The sequence below is a fragment of the Choloepus didactylus genome, chromosome 8 (genome assembly GCF_015220235.1).
Source record: "Choloepus didactylus isolate mChoDid1 chromosome 8, mChoDid1.pri, whole genome shotgun sequence".
NCBI lineage: Eukaryota > Metazoa > Chordata > Mammalia > Pilosa > Megalonychidae > Choloepus > Choloepus didactylus.
The window spans coordinates 12,676,054-12,694,024 of NC_051314.1; positions in this window are offsets into that span (position 1 = coordinate 12,676,054).

A 17,971-nucleotide genomic window follows, 5' to 3' on the forward strand; every position below is an offset into this window, starting at 1 on the left:
CATAAAAGTAAAAGGAGTCTTAACATATAGAAACATTTATTATGCTCTACAAAGTGGCCATTGTTAACTGTCTGGTTTCTAGTAAAACACCATGTTCCTTGGTTAAAGAGGCCACATTATAATCCCAGCCTTGGGGATTCTTAGGGCGCAGCCCAGAGTGATTGCAAAAAGGAGATCTATCTGACTGGATACAGCTGATGTTTCCTGTCTGGGCTAAGTCTGTAAGTAGAAGGGGGATGGTTATTAGAGGAATACTTGTTGGGTCTAAGCTGGGAATGGGCACAGACCCAGTAGTTACTCTGATTGGTTTTATTCGTTATATGGTGTGCTGGAAGGACAAAGGAACTGTGTTCAAGGTAAGAATATATTATGGGAATGCTCAGGAATGACTGTGATTTGTTAATTTTGGGGGGATATGGTAGGAACATGTTGGAAGCATTGTAGTTATTTTAGGTTATTTGTTTTTCTTATTCCTTTGTTTGGTTATGGTTTGTTAATTTTCTTGGGTAGGGTAGGAACAAGTTGGAAGCAATGTAGTTATTTTAGGTTAACTGTTTTTCTCATTTGCTTGGTTTTGTTTGAATTTTTTTATTGTTTGTTTTTTAATTTTTTGATAAATTAAAAAAAAGAATACATAGGAGAGAATAGGGCAAAAATGAGACAAAAGAAAATCTTGGTAAAGGTAGGGTATAAAATGAAGAACAGAATGTTTAGACAGAAGGTAAAAAGGAAGAAACAGGGAATAAGATAAGGAAATCCAGCCAAGGATCTTAGGTGTCATCTGTTGTTTCAGTGTCTTGGGCAGAAGCTGTCTACATCAGATGCTGTCTACTTGCGGAGTCCTTGTGTCGATTTTAGTCTAAGGTCCAAAATGGAAGTGACCTCCCAAGAGCTTGGAGTGTGTTTTAGTTGTGACATGTGAGCCCAGGGGTCAATTCCTTGTAGTTTTACTGCTGTAGTGGTGGTCAATAAGACTTGATAAGGTCCTTTCCATCTAGGTTCTAAAACAGTCTTTCATTGAAGTCTCTTCCAGTGTACCAAGTCTCCGGTTGAAGGTCATGTAGAGTCCCAGTTGCCTTTTGGGAAAGGCAGCCTGGATCTGTCAATGGTGGAACTGGGTATGCTATTAGACCCTGACAATAATTAGCAATTTCAGATCATAATAGATTGGAGGCTAGTATAGCAGGAGAAATAATGAGCCCCATGAGGGTTCCCACTATGATTTCAAAAGGGGGACAACTGATGTTTTCCTGAGGTACTTAGATCTCAACTTCAGCCATCAAAGCTAAGGGAAGAATCTTAGGCCAAGGCAGATAAACAGATTCAGATAATTTAACTAATTTAAGTTTTAAGATACCATTTGTTTTTTCTGCCTTTCCTGACAATTGAGAATCATAGGGACAATGAAGCTTTTGGTTGATGGATAAAACCTTGCAAAGTTCCTTGATTACAGTTACAGTGAAATGGGTAGCTCTATTGCTTGAAAGAACAGCATAAATTTCCTAGGTGGAGAAAACAAAGTCTAATAGCTTTTTAGTTACTTTGAGAGCAGTAGACTTATGACAAGGAAAATCTTCTATCCATCCAGAGAATAGACATATGGTAAAAAGGACACATTCATATCCCATAGAAAGTGGTATTTGTATAAAGTCCAATTGAAGATGTTCAAAGGGCCCTGTTGGGATGTGGCCTCTCTCTCAAAGCTGTGCAGGTGGGCACACTGCCCTCTTCCGCTACTGGGGACATGACCCCCAGGGTGTAAATCTCCCTGCAAATGGGGGATATGACTCCTGGGGATGAGTCTGGACCCGGCATCATGGGATTGAGAAAGCCTTCTTGACCAAGAAGGGGATGAAAAATGAAACAAAGTCAAGTTTCAAGGGCTGAAAGATTTCAAAAGGAGTCTAAGAGGTCATTCTGGAGATTATTCTTATGAATTATATAGAGATCCCTTTTTAGTTTTTAGTGTATTAGAATAGGTAGAAGGAAATACCTAAAATTGTTGAACTGCAACCCAGTAGCCTAGTTTCTTGAAAATGAGTGTATAGCTTATACGGTGTGACCATGTGATTGTAGAAAATCTTGTAGATCATACTCCCTTTATCCAGTGTATGGACAGATGAGTAGAAAAATGGGGACAAAAAAGTAAATGAATAATAGGGGGGATGGGTGTTCTTATTTTATTTTATTTTTGGAGTAATGAAAATGTTCAAAAGTGATGAATGCACAACTATATGATAGTACTGTGAACAACTGATTTTTGGATGATTGTATGTTATGTGATTGTATCTCAATAAAATTGCAAGGAAAAAGAAAAAAGTAAATTAGCCTCTAATGCAAGGTAGCTCTGGCCTAAAATAATATAAAAATGTGACAGACCAGACATATTATGTCTCTCATACTTTCCACAAATTTAGAAGCAATTTAATATTTAACTAAATACTGTAAAGTTTATGATTTAAATAAATTTAAAAAGTTTTTTGATTAAAAAAGGGGGGTGGGGCTGTTGGCCAAGGTATTTGATCTTGTCCCATCTTTACAGGTTTTTTTTTTTTTCCCTCATCTTTACAGTTTTATGATGGTGGATGTATTCATGTAAGTTCTTGGCTATGGGCCATTTTAGGGACTGATTTGCTACCAGGCTCTCCTGGGACCACCAGAACCCATCAGAGGGGACAAAACATCCAGCTCTGAGACAATTTTGTTTTTCAATTTCAGAAGCCGATTGTTGAATTGTACTCAGGGACCTTTGAAAATCCTCCTTAGTCTTGTTTACAGGCTTTAAAATCATAACCTGTTGACCTGACATTGTTGTTTGTGCTGTCCCTTTAGCATAGAGATCAGCCAAGACATTTCCTTTATGTTCCTCAGTGTCTCGTAAGTGACACTTCCTTGAGTGAGCTTCTAGTTTTTATAATGGCTACTTCTCTTGCATGTTTTAGAACCTCAAGGAGGTCATTCACTAGGAAGTAATTTTTTATAGGAGTTCCTGTAGATGTCATGAATCCTCTTTGCTTCCAAAGCATGCCAAAGTCATGGACTACACCAAAGGCGTATCTACTATGTATATAGATGTTCACTTTCTGAGAGTCTGCAACTTTACAAGCTCTGGTCAAAACTGTTAATCCAGCCATTTGGACTGATTAACCTCAGGTAAGCGTTTATATTCAAGGGGTTCCTTGAAAGTAGTTATTGCATATTTTCCCTGATAGTTATTGGTTTCACTGTTAAGGTAAGATCTATCTACAAAAAGAATCAGATCTGGATTTTGAAGGGAGATGTCTTTGAGATCTATCCTAGGCGTATAAAGTTCATGAATGAGGGACAAGCAGTTGTATGTCTTGCCTTCCTTTAGGAGAGGAAGGAGTGCAACTGGATTGTGGGAATTACGTTGATGGACAGTCATATGGGAAGGTCAGTAAAAGGATTTCATATGAGGTCAGTCTGCTAACAGAAAAATGTTGAGTATTTGCATTTGGAAGAGTTTGTACCACATGGGGGACCATTAGATTCAGAGAAGAGACTAGAACCATGTCAGCGAAAATCTCAACCAATTTAGCAGCTGTAGCAAAGCCCTAAGACAAGGTAGATAACCCTTGGCAACTGGGTCAAGGTTTAGACTAAAATAAGAGATAGGTCTCTGTTTCCATGCTTCTGAGTTAGGACTGCCAGGGTGTGTCCATCTCTTTCATGTACAAATAGGAAGAAATTCTTGTCATAATTTGGAATTCCCAGAGAAGGTGGCTGTGATAAACCTGCCTTTAGCTGGATAAATGCCTTTTCGGTATTATCAGTCCAAGGAAGGGGTTCTGGAACACTAGTTTTAGTAGGGTCATGGACTAGGGCTGCTATAACTGAGAAATTAGCTATCCATTGCTGACAATTGCCAGCTAGCAATTGCCCTAAATGGCCTCTTTGTGATTGGCCTAGGGAAGTTTAGAATGCTGCTGAGCCTTTTCCCCTCCTGAGATAGATCATGACCTAAAAAATATACAGTCCTTGGACAAAATTGTAGTTTATCCTTGGATGCTTTATGTCCCTTCTTGGCCAATGCCTCTAGTTAGTAAAGGGAATCTTCTTCACAAGCCTTCTTAGTTTTAGAACAAATTAGTAGGTCATCCACATATTGAATAAAAATAGACCCCTGAGGGAAGTTTAAGTCTCATAGATCCCAACTGAGAACTTGAGAGAAATAAGAGGGAACCTGGGTAAATCGTGGAGGCATGGCAGTCCAGCTATATTTTGATTTTCCCAGGGAAAGGCAAATAGGTTGATTCTCAGGATCAAGAGGGACACTAAAGTTTGCTAAGCATAGATCTGTTACAATAAAGTAGGTGGAATCCAAGGGGACAGAAGACAAAATGGTATTTGGATTAGGTACTACAGGAAATTTTGGGATTACTATTTTGTTTATAGCCCGTACATCTTGGACAAACCAATAACCACATCCTCCTGGTTTCTTAACCAGGAGTATGGGCGTATTACACAGGCTAGCGCATGGCACAAGGAGTCCTCTTTTGATGAAAGTCTCTACTGTTGGTCTTAATTCTTCTTTAGTTTCTGATTTAAGGGAATATTGAGGCAACTTTGGTAAAGTTTTAGTCGGATCTGTCTGGACCTCTATAGGCTCAGCTCCAAGTATTTTACCCATATCCAGTTGACTCTTTGGCCATAAGGCCTCTGGGACTAAATGCAGCATTTGGGGTAGGGCTTGTGTAGGAAATTGCCTCACCAAACTAGGGTGATCAAAGTCAGCTATTAACTGATGGGGAATCAAAGAGTCCTCCGGAATTTCAAGGAATAGTCCCTCCGACTTGTATTCTATTTTGCAACATAACTTGCTTAATAAATTTCTATCTGAAAGGTTCATTGCTGTGTGTTTTGATTCGCTAAAGCTCCCAGAATGCAATATACCAGAAAAACATTGGCTTTTACAGTGGGGATTTATTAACTTACAATTTACAGTTCTTAGGCTGTGAAAATGTCCCAATTAAGGCATCAACTGGATGCTACCTGGACCCTGAAGACGGGCTGCTGGCATCTGGGACACCTCTCTCACATGGGAGGGCACATGACCATTGTCTGCTGGTCCTTCACTCCCAGGTTTCATTGCTTTCAGCTTCTGGTTCCAGTGGTTTCCTTTGTGGATCCTCGCCTAGCTTCTCTGGAGCTTTTCTCTCTAAGCCTTTTTTCTGTCCTTTATCCTCTCCAAAAGGACTCCAGTAAAAGGATTAAGACCCACCTTGAATGGGCTGTGTCACATCTCAACTGAAATAACCTAACCAAAAGGTCCCACCCACAATAGGTCTGCACCCACAGGAATGGAGTAAAAGAACATGGCCTTTTCTGGAGTGCATAACAGCTCCAAACCAGCACAGTGTGCCCTCGCAGAGAAGCAATGGATGGGTATCTTGTAAGGGTCCTACAGTTACATTCAATGGTTGAGACACAGGGCTAATCTGTGGGTTGTTTGAAATTCCTATGCTAACAGTTTGGTCACTCCGAGGAAGAGGTGTTGGAAGTGTAACAGGATTAATAGTTGAGAGTGTGGCCCTTGTATCAATTAAGAAAGTCTGTTTTACCCATGAATTGTCATTTGAGTTTTCCTTTTTTTTTTTTTTCATCTAGTCAAATTGAGGGGAAAATGGCACATTCTCCCTCGGAGCCCTTTAGGATTGGTATGTTGGGAAATCCGATTGACATCGTTCCCTTTTCTTCTGCAGGGCGGGACATTCTCTTTTTCCAATACCTACATATTGCAATACCTACGTATGTCTTTATTATAATTATTGGCCGGATGTGGCAGAGGGGCTTTTAGTTGCTTGATTTGCAAAGCCATGAATTTTTGTGTAGTAGAATCTCATTTTTGCTCTAGCACTTTCAGAAGTGTTCTGCCAAGTGTTGAAGTTAAGAAAGGGGAGTTACTTCCCACTCAAGCTTTTGCTTCCTTAGTAAATCCCCAATCTCTAGTTGTGTCCATGAACGAAGTGAGGATAGAGCAGGGATTATATCCACACTTCCCTAATTTCAGAGTATCGCCCAGGAAGTGCTTTCTGACCTGTTCGGTAATCCGAGATGGTATCATCCTTTTTCTGTTTACAAGTTTGGATAAGCTTCCCATCAATTTTAACAGCGAATGTTCCAGGGATGGCTTGTAATAAGGATTGGCCTATTTTCCCAGCTCTTTCTCTGTTTTCTGGGAAAGCGTGATGAGATGGGTTGTGTAGGTCACGTTCTAGACTTTCCCAACCAGCCTTACCCATTCAACATTTAGCATCTCCTGGACCAACAAACATACGAACCAACTGGCATAAATCTAGTAAAATAGGATTGTAGGTTCCTGGTAGAATTCTAAATTCCTCCACAAATTGGTTCTGGTTTTCTGTGGGTTTAGGGAAATCTTTTTATGATAGCTGTAAATTCTGCTCAGGGTACCAGAGAAGGTTGAATCTTTAAAGGGGCCTGGACTAAATCACTTCCCCTCAGGGGGTCAGGAGGAAAAAATAGAGGATGAGAAAGGTAGAGTTTCTGAAGGAAAAACTGGTTTGGGCAGCTGTGGGGGAAGGGCTAGTTAAAGGAAAGCTGGGAGAGATGTAGGTTCAGTTTGGAGTTCATTTCCTTTGTTCTGTTTTGGCCTTTTCTTTTTCTAATGAACCTTTAAGTGAGGCTATTGTGGATACAGATTGTCCTGTAACAGCCTCCACATACCAAAGAATGGTCCCCATTTTTTTCTGGGAGGTTTTAAATCCTTCCTTTTCTAAGGCACCTCTCAAGTGCACAAGTTGGCTCACATAAAAAGTTCCAAAAGACCAATCAGAGTCGAGTTTGCAGATTACAGCATTTTATTCAGGACACCAAAAGTTTTGCTGCAGCAAGGAAGCCTGATCGTGTGTAAGAACAAAGTAGCTTCTATTTCCAGGGATGACAAATGTTTTTTTATAGCCATATAAAGGAAGTTAGCTTGACTCCTATTGATTGGGAAGGGGGTTATCCGTCCGATTTAGGGCAAGTGGGCTTTATTTTGTATTGGGTTAAATGTAATGAACTAGGGGCTTGATTGGCTATCTGGCTCAGCCACCTTGGTGGGATTTCAAATTTCAAAAGATACCAAAATGAAACTCAAGAGGGAGTGCAAAGAAGAAGTAGGGCACAGGTTGTTTGACTCTGAGGGGTCCCCAGGACTTTCTCTGTATAATTTTATCACCAACTGAGATGGGCTAGGATGCAAGTGAAACGTGTGGGGAGGAAGTTCAGGAGTTCAGTTTTGGATGTCAGACATCCACATGGAGATATCTAAGGGCAGGTAGATATAGAAGACTGGGCTATTGATGTAAATTTGGGAGAAATTACTACTACTGCTGCTGCTACTACCACTACTATTTTTCCTTCACCCTCACATTTGATCTTTACACTAGCCAGTGTGGAAGGTAGAGCAGAAATTATTCTCCCAGTATGACAGAATAGAAACTGAAGAACGTCTGCCAGTCTTCTTGGTACACAGCTCCGTGGGCTACTCTCTTTGTGGCCTGGCGGGTATCTCTCACAGGCTCTCCAGCCCCGTGGAGGAAGTGTAGCCCAAAGGACCAAAGGTTTGAATCCCTGTGAGGTCACCTTAGGTCAGCTGGATTTCCTAAACCCCAAACCAGGAAATCTGGTTTGACAAGCACAGGATTCAGGTCTGAAATCAGCCCTGCCCTGGAAAACCTGTGGCTGGGGGTTGTTATCATCAGACTGTACTTCTGGGTTGGTTCTGATTGGGAAGGAAGAAGAATGAGCAGCTGACCTGGCTTCTCAGAGCGTCCACATTTAACCCTTCAGCACCCAAGATCCCCAGTGCTGGAAGGGTGTAGAGATCATCTATGAGAAAACAGAAGCTCCAGCAAGATAAACACAGCCAGTAAATGACTGAACTGGGATTGGGGCAAAGGGCACGAGCATTGGTACAGCACCTACTGTATATCCACAAGCTTCCTATACATTGTCCCAACCATCCTCTAAAGTAGTCATTAGTTGCTCTGTTCTGCAGATCAGATTCAGAGAGGCTTAGTGCCCTGGCCAGCATCACTCAGCAAATAAGAGGTAGGAGTGGGTGTTGAATATAGGTCTACCTGACTCTTAATATCTGTAATTTCTGCTGGGCCTTATCTGTCTTGTTCACATCTGTATCTCCAATGCCTGGATTATTTAATGAGAGAAGGAATGAAGAGGTTTGTCCTAGTTTGCTAATGCTGCCATTAAGCAAAATACCAGAAATGGATTGGCTTTTATGAAGGGTGTTTATTTGGTTACACAGTTACAGTCTTAAGGCCATAAAGTATCCAAGGTAAGGCATTAACAATTGAGTACCTTCACTGAAGGATGGCTAATGGTGTCCGGAAAACCTCTGTTAGCTGGGAAGGCACATGGCTGGCATTTGCTCCAGAGTTCTGGTTTCAAAATGGCTTTCTCCCAGGATGTTCCTCTCTAGGCTGCAGCTTCTCGGGGCAAATTCTGGGCTAGTACCTCCAAAGCTTCGGCAAAACTCTGCTTTCAACGGCCATCTTCAAAATGTCTCTGTAAGTTCTAGTTCCTCTCTCAGCTACTGTGTGTTCTCCAAAGTGTCCCTCTTGGCTGTAGCAAGCTCGGTCCTTCTGTCTGAGCTTATATAGTGCTCTAGTAAACTAATCAAGGCCCATGCTGAATGGGCAGGGCCACACCTCCATGGAAGTTATCTTATCAGAGTTATCACCTATAGTTGGGTGGGTCGCATCTCTATGGGAACACTCAATCAAAGAATAACAATCTGATCAGCACTAATATGTCTGCCCACATGAGATTGCATCAAAGATAATGGCATTTTGGGGGACATAATACATTCAACTAGCACAAGGTTATACCCTGCTCTTTCCACCCTACCACCCTCCCCCCTCCCATCCAGATTCACCATGTCCAAGTTAACAGAGGCTTTGGGGCTTCCACATTGTTGCCATGGTAACCGAACTTTTAGAACTTTTAGAAATAACAGCTGCAGGCAAACTAGGACGTAAACAGCAAATCCTTGGCTTGCTCAACCAGTTAAGGCTTTTCTATCCAAACTGACAAGGTGTTAACACAAAGCAAAAAAGAGCTAGAATGAGAAATTTTTCCTAATACACCTTTGGTCTGTAGTGTTTTTAGAGACCAGGGACCCCTTTGCATGCTCCCCCACTACCACCTTCACCACGGAGCCGTGTTTTAAAAAATGATGTCTACTGATGGCATTTGCCTTTAAGTGATAACTAAATTGTAACCCCACTCCTTATACATGAACAATTATAGAGCTACCACCAGGGTTTCAGACTGGCAGGAGAAAGCCACCAAAGCAAGAAACTTGACATTCTGGAGCTCATACATGCCTGCAGGTTTTTGACTTTTTGAAATATGGACAATCGCTTTCTGAAGACGATTGCAAACCAAATAAGAAATGAGAATGAGGACATAACCACAGATGCAAAGAATGTTGAAAGAATTATGATTATTATGCAAATAAATGAAAAAGCCTCAACTAAATGGATGGTTTTCTTGGAAATCATAAATTACCAAAGCTGATCCTTGAAGACAATTAAATTCTAAACAGACCAAATGTCATGGAAGAAAATGAAAATGTTATCAAAGAGCTGCTGTGCTAGAAATTCTAGCCAGGGCAGTTAAGCAAGAAAAAGAAATAAAAGGCATCAGATTGGAAAGGAAGCAGTGAAACTTTCACTATTTGCAGATGACAGGATCCTATATTTAGAAAGTCCTGAAAAATCTACAACAAAGCTACTAGAGGTAATAAACACGTTCAGCAAAGTAGCAGGATACAAGATCAGTGTGCAAAAATCAGTAGTGTTTTATACACTAGTAATGAACTCTCTGAGGAGGAAATCAAGAAAAAAACTCCATTTTTAATAGCATCTAAAAGAATGAAATATCTAGGAATAAATTTAACCAAAGATATAAAGGACCTATATTCAGAAAACTACAAAACATTGCTAAAAGAAATCAAAGAGCCCTAAAGAAATCCAAGGACATTCTGTGTTCATTGATTGGAAGGCTAAATATCACTAAGATGTGAATTCTACCCAAATTGATATACAGAATCAACGCAATCCCGATCAAAACTCCAACAGCCTATTTTGCAGAACTGGAAAAGTCAATTATTAAATTTATTTGGAAGGGTAAGGGGCCCTGAATAGCCAAAAACATCTTGAAACAGATAAACAAAGTTGGAGGACACATCCTTCCTGACTTTAAGGCATATTACAAAGATACAGTGGTCAAAATAGCGTGGTACTGGCATAAAGATAAACATATTAATCAATGGAACCTAACTGAGAGGTCAGAAAGAGACCCGTGCATTTACGGTCAATGATCTTTGACAAGGCTGCCAAGTCTACCCAACTGAGACAGAATAGTCTCTTCAACAAGGAGAACAGGATATCCATATCCAAAAGAATTAAAGAGGACTCCTGTCTCACACCTTATACAAAATTAACTCAAAATGGATCAAAGACCTAAAGTTAGGACCATAAAACTCCTAGAAGAAAATGTAGGGAAGCATCTTGTGTTAGGTGGTTTCTTAGACCTTACGCCCAAAGCACAAGCAACAAATGAAAAAATAGATAAATGGGACCTCCTCAAAACTGAATACTTTTGTGCTTCAAAGGACTTCATTCAAAAAAAAAAAAAAAGGTAGTCTACTCAATTGGAGAAAATATTTGGAAACCACATATCTGATAAGGGTTTAATGTCCAGAATATATAAAGAAATCCTACAACTCAACAATAAAAAGATAAACCACCCAATTTAAATATGGGCAAAAGACCTGTGTGGCAGTTTAGATATATTATGTCCCCCAAAACGCCATTATCTTCGACGCAATCTTGTAGAGGCAGACTTATTAGTGTTGATTAGGTTGGAACCTATTGGTTCAGTGTTTCCATGGAGATGTGACTCAATCAACAGTGGGCAAGAACTTTCAGTGGATTATTTCTATGGAGGTGTTGTCCACCCATTCAGGGTGGGTCTTTATTGGATCACTCGAGTACTTTAAAAAGAGCCACACAGGCCCAGATGCAGAGCAGCCGTGAGTGACATTTGAGAGAGCAACTGAGAGTGACATTTTGGAGACAGCCATTGAAAACAGACTTATGCTATCCCAGAGTTTGCTCCAGAGAAGCTAAGAGAGGACAAAGCACACCAAGAACAACATTTGGAAGAATGCATAGGAACTGAGAGAGGAACTGGAACATAACCAGGGATCAGCAGACGCCAGCCACGTGCCTTCCCAGCTAACAGAGGTTTTCCGATGCCAACTGCCTTTCTCCAGTGAAGGTACCCTCTTGTTGATGCCTTACCTTGGACACTTTATGGCCTTAAGATCGTAACTGTGTAACCAAATAAACCCCCTTTGTAAAAGCCAATCCATTTCTGGTGTTTTGCAGAACAGCAGCATTAGCAAACCAGAAAAACCTGAATAGACACTTTTCAAAAGGGAACTACAAATGGCTAAAAAGCACATGAAAAGATGCTCAATATCTCTAGCTATTAGGGAAATGCAAATCAAAACCAAAATGATGTATCATTTCACACCTACAAGAATGGCCACTATTAAACAATCAGAAAACTACAAGTGTTGATGGTAATGTAAAATGGGATAGCCGCTGTGGAAGACATTGTGGCGGTTCCTCAGGAAACTAAGTACAGAACTGTCATATGATCTGGAAATCCTGCTACTAGGGTGTATACCCAGAAGATCTGAAAGCAGGGACATGAACAGACATTTGCACACGATGTTCACAGCAGCATTGTTCATAATTGCCAAAAGATGGAAGCAACCCAAGTGTCTATCTAAACTGATGAATGGATAAACAAAAAGTAGTTATACACATATGGTAGAATATTATTCAGCTGTAAAAAGAAATGGAATCCTGATGCATGTGACAATATGGATGAAACTTGAGGACACTATGTTGAGTGAAATAAGCCAGATGCAAAGGACAAATTAGTGATCTCATGAATAGGAACTAAATGTAATGAGCAATGTCATGGAGTTAATATCTAGACTATAGGTTACCAGAAGATAGGAAGAGAGTAGAGAATGGGGATCTGATGCTTAATGTGTGCAGAATTTTTTAATAAAGTTGATTGTAAAGTTTGGAAATGAGTTAGAGGTGACAGTAGTACATTATTGAGAGTGTAATTAACAGTACTGAATCATGGGTGTGAAAGGGGAAATGCAGGGTCGTGTTTTTCACTAGAAGGAAAGCTAGAGGAAGCATGAGACTGTATAACACAGTGGACCTGTAGTGGATGACAAAGGTGATTAATAGTACAAATATAAGAATGTTCTATGAACTAGAACAAATGTATGTCACTATTATAAGATGTTGGTAATGGGGTGGTATATGGGAAAAAATATACCTAATGCAAACTATGGAGTATAGTTAATAGTAATATAATATTCTTCCATCAATTGTAACAAAGGTTTTAGACCAATGCTAAGGTCAATAATGGGGGTGGGGGTGGTGAATAAGGAGTATGGGTTGTTTCTTTTTGGAGCAATGGAAATGTTCTAAAATTGATTTGTGGTAATGAAAGCACAACACTGTGGTTATACTGAGAGCCAGTGATTGTATATTTTGGATGGATTGTTGGTATGTGAATGAAACTGCTTTAAAAAATAATAAGTATTCATCTAGAGGAGACAAAGTATGACATGGAGTATTTACTAAAGCGATACTATGCAGCTATATAAAAGAATAAGGAAACACCTTGTGTAGTAAGATGGAAAGATCTCCAGGATATATTATTTAGTGAAGAAAGAAAGAAGTAGAATAGATTACACACTATGATAGCTTTGTGAAGGAAATGGAGAAAAATGAAAGTATATACTGGTATTTCCTTGCATTTGCATAAAGAAACATAGGAAAGATACAGAAGAAACTAATAAAAGTGGACAGCTAAAAGGAGTGGAGGATGGGGAAAAAACACTCCACAAAATGGAATGACACAACAGATATACTTGCCTTTAGATAGAAATATTCGATATTATGAACATGTCAATCCTTTATCAATTAATTTATAAATTTAATGTGAGCTCAGAAAAAAAAAAGAAAAAAATTAGAACATATTAAAAAACTATTATATTTAATATACTTTGGTGGTGGTGGGGGCATAAATAGACAGATCAGTAGACTACAATGGCCAGAAACAGACCCAAATCCATATAGGAAATAGTACATTTTGAAATAAATCATTCTGAGAATATTGAGTAGCCATCTGGAAACATACACATTTGTAATAAACTTCCTACATCATTTTACTAAAATAAGTTTCAAATGCGTCAAAGATATAAATTGAAAGTATGAAACCGTAAAAGTAGCAGGTTAAAAAAAGTGTAATTCTGCAGTGGGATGGGCTTGCTTAAGTCAAAACTCAGAAGTCGTCAACTTTGACCACATAAAAATTTTTTAATTTCCCATGGAAAAAATAACAAAGTCAAAAGACAACAACTGAACATTATTATTTGCAATACATATGACAAATTTCTATAGCATAAAAAGAAGTCCTAAAAATCAAAGTGCAAAAGACTAAAACCCTATAGAAAAATAGCCATGGGATGTGAACAAAGAGTACACAGAAAGGAAGTTAGAATGTCTCTGAAATATAATAAAAGATGCTCAGCCTCACTTAAATTAAAACCACAACAAGAGGCAGGAGAGCTCATAGACTAAGATGGCAGCCTAAGATGCTCCAGGGTGCCATCCCCCCATAGAATTATTAAACAACTAGCAAAAACTGGCAGAGCCAACTTCCTCAAAACTCTGGAAATCAGTTAAAAGTTTTCAGTAATGGGGTGAAGGCCAAATCAAGAAAATGCAACTTTAAACATGGTAGGTGAAGTTGGTGGCACCCTTGTCACTTCACCCCCACCTCCTCCCCAGCCTGGTTTAAGCCTGTGCTCCCGTTTTGTGTCCCTGGCCCTGTTCCGGAGGGAGTAGAATAACCCCTATGTACATTCTGTGGTGTCTTGTATGCCCCTGCCAATCTATCGGGTGGCAACTGGAAAGACTGAATTTGAAAGGCTGACATTGCACTTCAAATTAGACGTGGGCTGATGTTCTTGATAAGGAGGGTTAAACTCTGGAGTAAAGCACCAGACAACACGGGCCAAATTTACAAAGACTAAGTGTGCTGGTTTGATGCTTGTGGTGGTTTGGAGCTGTATGCACCCAAGAAAAACATGTTTTTAAACTTAGTCCATTCCTGTGAGCATGAACCCTTTGTAAGGAAGACCTTTTGATGAGGTTACTTCAGTTAAGGTATGGCCCAACTGTTCCGGTTTGCTAATGCCACTGTTTTGCAAAACACCAGAGATGGATTGGTGTTTATAAAGGGGATTTATTTGGCTACAAAGTTACAGTCTTAAGGCCATAAAGTGTCCAAGGTAAGGCATCAACAACAGGTACCTTCATTGGAGAAAGGCCATTGGCATCTGGAAAACCTCTGTTAGCTGGGAAGGTACATGGCTGGCACCCGCTTGCTCCCAGCTTGCATTTCAAAATGGCATTCTCCAAAATGTCTCTCTCTTGGGGCATTTTGTCCTCTCTTAGATGCAGCTCTTCCAAAATGTCACTCTCAGTTGCTCTCTAAAATGTCACTCACAGCTGCTCTGCCTCTGGACCTGTGCGGTTCTTTTTTAAGTACTCCAGTGATCCAATAAAGACCCACCCTGAATTGGTGGGGCAACACCTCCATAGAAATAATCCAATGAAAGATCTCACCCACAGTTGATTGTGTCACATCTCCATGGAAACACTGAACCAATAGGTTCCAACCTAATCAACATTAATATGTCTGCCCCCACAAGACTGCATCAAAGAACATGGCTTTTTCTGGGGGACATAATATATACAAACTGGTACACCAACCCAATCAGGATGGGTCTTAATCCTACTTCTGGAGTCTTTTATAGGCAGAATTAAATTCAGATATAGAGAAAGCCATGGGAAGCAAGAAGCCAAAATTCATTGGAATCCAGAAGAAAATGGAGGACAGGAGAGGTTGCCTTATACATTGTCATGTGACAGAGGAGCCAAGGAACAAGGATCACTGGTGGCCAGCTCCAGAAATGCCAGTCCTCAGGAAGAGAGCATCGCCTTGATGACACCTTCATTTGGACTTTCTCTTAGCCTCAAAACCATGAGCTAATAGATTCCCATTGTTTAAGACAACCCACTGCATGATGTTTGCTTGAGCAGCCAAGGAAACTAAAACAGATTTTGGTATTAGGAGAATGGGGTGCTGCTATTGCAAATACTAAAAAATGTGGAAACAGCTTTGGAATTTTGTAAAGGGTAGAAACTAGAAGAGTTACGAGGTGCTTGATAGAAAAAAGCCTAGATTATTTTGAAGAGACTGTTGGTAGAAATATGGATGCTAAAGATACTTTCAATGAGGCCTTAGAAGGAAATGACAAATATGTTATTGGAAAATGGAAGAAAGGTAATCATTGTTTTAAAAGTGGCAGAAACCTTGATGAAATTGAGTTCTGATGTCAGATGGAAGGGAGAACTTGAAATCCATGAATGTGGATATTTAGCTGAGGAGATAGCCAAACTAAATGTGGAAGGCACAGCCTGGTTTCTCCTTATTGCTTATAGTGACATGTGAGAGGAAAAGGATAAGCTGAGACATGAACGCATAAGGACAAGAAAAAACGGATATAGATTTGTTGGAAAATTCTGAGCCTATCCAGATACTGTGCTCTGAGACTAGGGCCCGTATTGGCTCTATCACGGACACCTTGAGTTTCTGGAAAGCAAGTCCCTGGAGATTAGGGCTCCATGCAAGGGTTTAACTGAACTTGGATCCAATCAGCCATTGCAGTGGAAGTCGGGATTGGAAATGCAGTTATGTGGGAAGGATCTATGGGAAGTCTCTTGTCTGATGGTTTGGACCCCTGTGAACTACATGCGAAGCCAAGAAGTGTTTTTGTGAAATTTGTTTGAGTGGAATCACTGTCAGCCTGGATTGAAAGGGACAGAGAAGGGAACAACTTCAAGGGCAAAACCATGGAAGCTGAGGTATGGACAAAAGAGATCCTGTTGCATCAAGAGGGTGGGCCCACCCTCATGTGTGGAAAGCGCAAGTCTGCCTTAGCCCTTGGAGGGGGTGGACATTGTGCCCCATTGTTCATGGAGAGTGTTGCCACCCCAAATCCTGAAGATGGTGATGCCTCTGACCCAGGCTTTAGGATGTTAAATCTAAGCCTCATGGTAACGCAAAGAAAATAGCAAAATGGCAGAAGAAAGTCCTGCATTATTAGTATAGTTCCTGAAATGTAAATGAATTGAACTCTTTAGTCAAGATAAGCAGAATGGATAAAATGCATGATGCAACTATATGCTGCTTACAAAGGCACAAGTAAGCAGAAAGTAAAAGGATATATATATAGAGAGAGAAAGTAAAAGGATATACACACATATATAATGAAAATAGTAACCAAAAGAGAGCTGGGGTATCTATACTAATCTATACGAATATCAGACAAAATAGACTTTTAGTCAAAGATTATTAGGAGGGACAGAAAAGGTCAATACATACTGATATAGGGGTCAATTCACAAGAAGACATAACAACTATAAATATATGTGCACCTAACGTCAGAGCCTCAAAATATATGAAGCAAATGTTGACAGATTTGAAGGGAGAAATACACAAGTTTACATTAACAGTAGGAAACTTTAAAGTACCACTTTCAATAACAGAATATCTAGACAGAAGAGCAAAAAGGTAATAGAAGACTCGATACTATTAACCAACTAGACCCAACAGACATATACAGAACACTTCACCCCACAGCGTCAGAATACAAATTCTTCTCTGGTGCACACAGATCATTCTTCAGGATAGATCATATGTTAGGTCACAAAAGAAGCCTCAATAAATGGAAAAATACTGAAATTATACAATGTATCTTATCCAACCATATTGGGATGGAGCTGTAAATCAATAAGAGAAGTAAAACTAGAAAATCCACAAATATATGGAAATTAAGCAACACAGTCTTAAACAACCAGTGTGTCAAAGATGAAATCACTATGGGAATTAGGAAATATCTTGAGGTGAATAAAAATGAGGATAAAACATATGAAAACTTATAGGATGCAGCAAACTCAGTGCTGAGAGGGAAATTTATAGCTCTAAATGCTTACATTAAGAAGGAAGAAAGATCCCATAGAATCTAACCTCATACCTGGAGGATCTAGAAAAAGAAGAGGAAACTAAACCAAAAGTGAGGAGGAGGAAGAAAATATCAAAGATTAGAGCAGAGATAAATGAAATAGAGAATTAAAAAAAAAAATAGAGTAATCAATGAAACCAAAGTTGGTTCTTTGAAAAGATCAAAAAAATTAACAAACCTTTAGCTAGACTGAAAAAGAAAAAAAAAAAAGGAAAGTCAACAAAAGTAACCAAAATCAGAAATGAAAGTGGGGGACATTATTACTGATCTCACAAAAATAAAAAAGATTGTAAGAGTATATTATGAACAATTGTATACCAGCATTATATAACCTAGATGAAATGGATAAATTCCTAGAAATACACAAACTACATACACTGACTCAAGAAGAAATGGAAGATGTCAACAGACAATAACAAAAAAAGAGATTGAATTGCGGTCGCAGTTGACTTGTCTGGGGGGGGAGGTGGCGGCCGGTTGCCAAATCCTAGGCTCTCAGGATTGCTTGGAGGGTACCGGCGGCGGGGGCTCTTTCCCGGAGGCGAGGGCGAGGCGGGGGACTGGGCCCGGTCCCCGGCGTAGGCGTGCAAAGTATGGAGGGCGGCGAGAAAGGAACAGGCGGGACACGGTTCTTTTAGGGTGAAGAAGCCAAGAGAGTTTATTAGGGGAGAGTACAAGCTTATATCAGGCGTTTAGAGGGCGGGTTAGCTGTAGAGGTTAAAG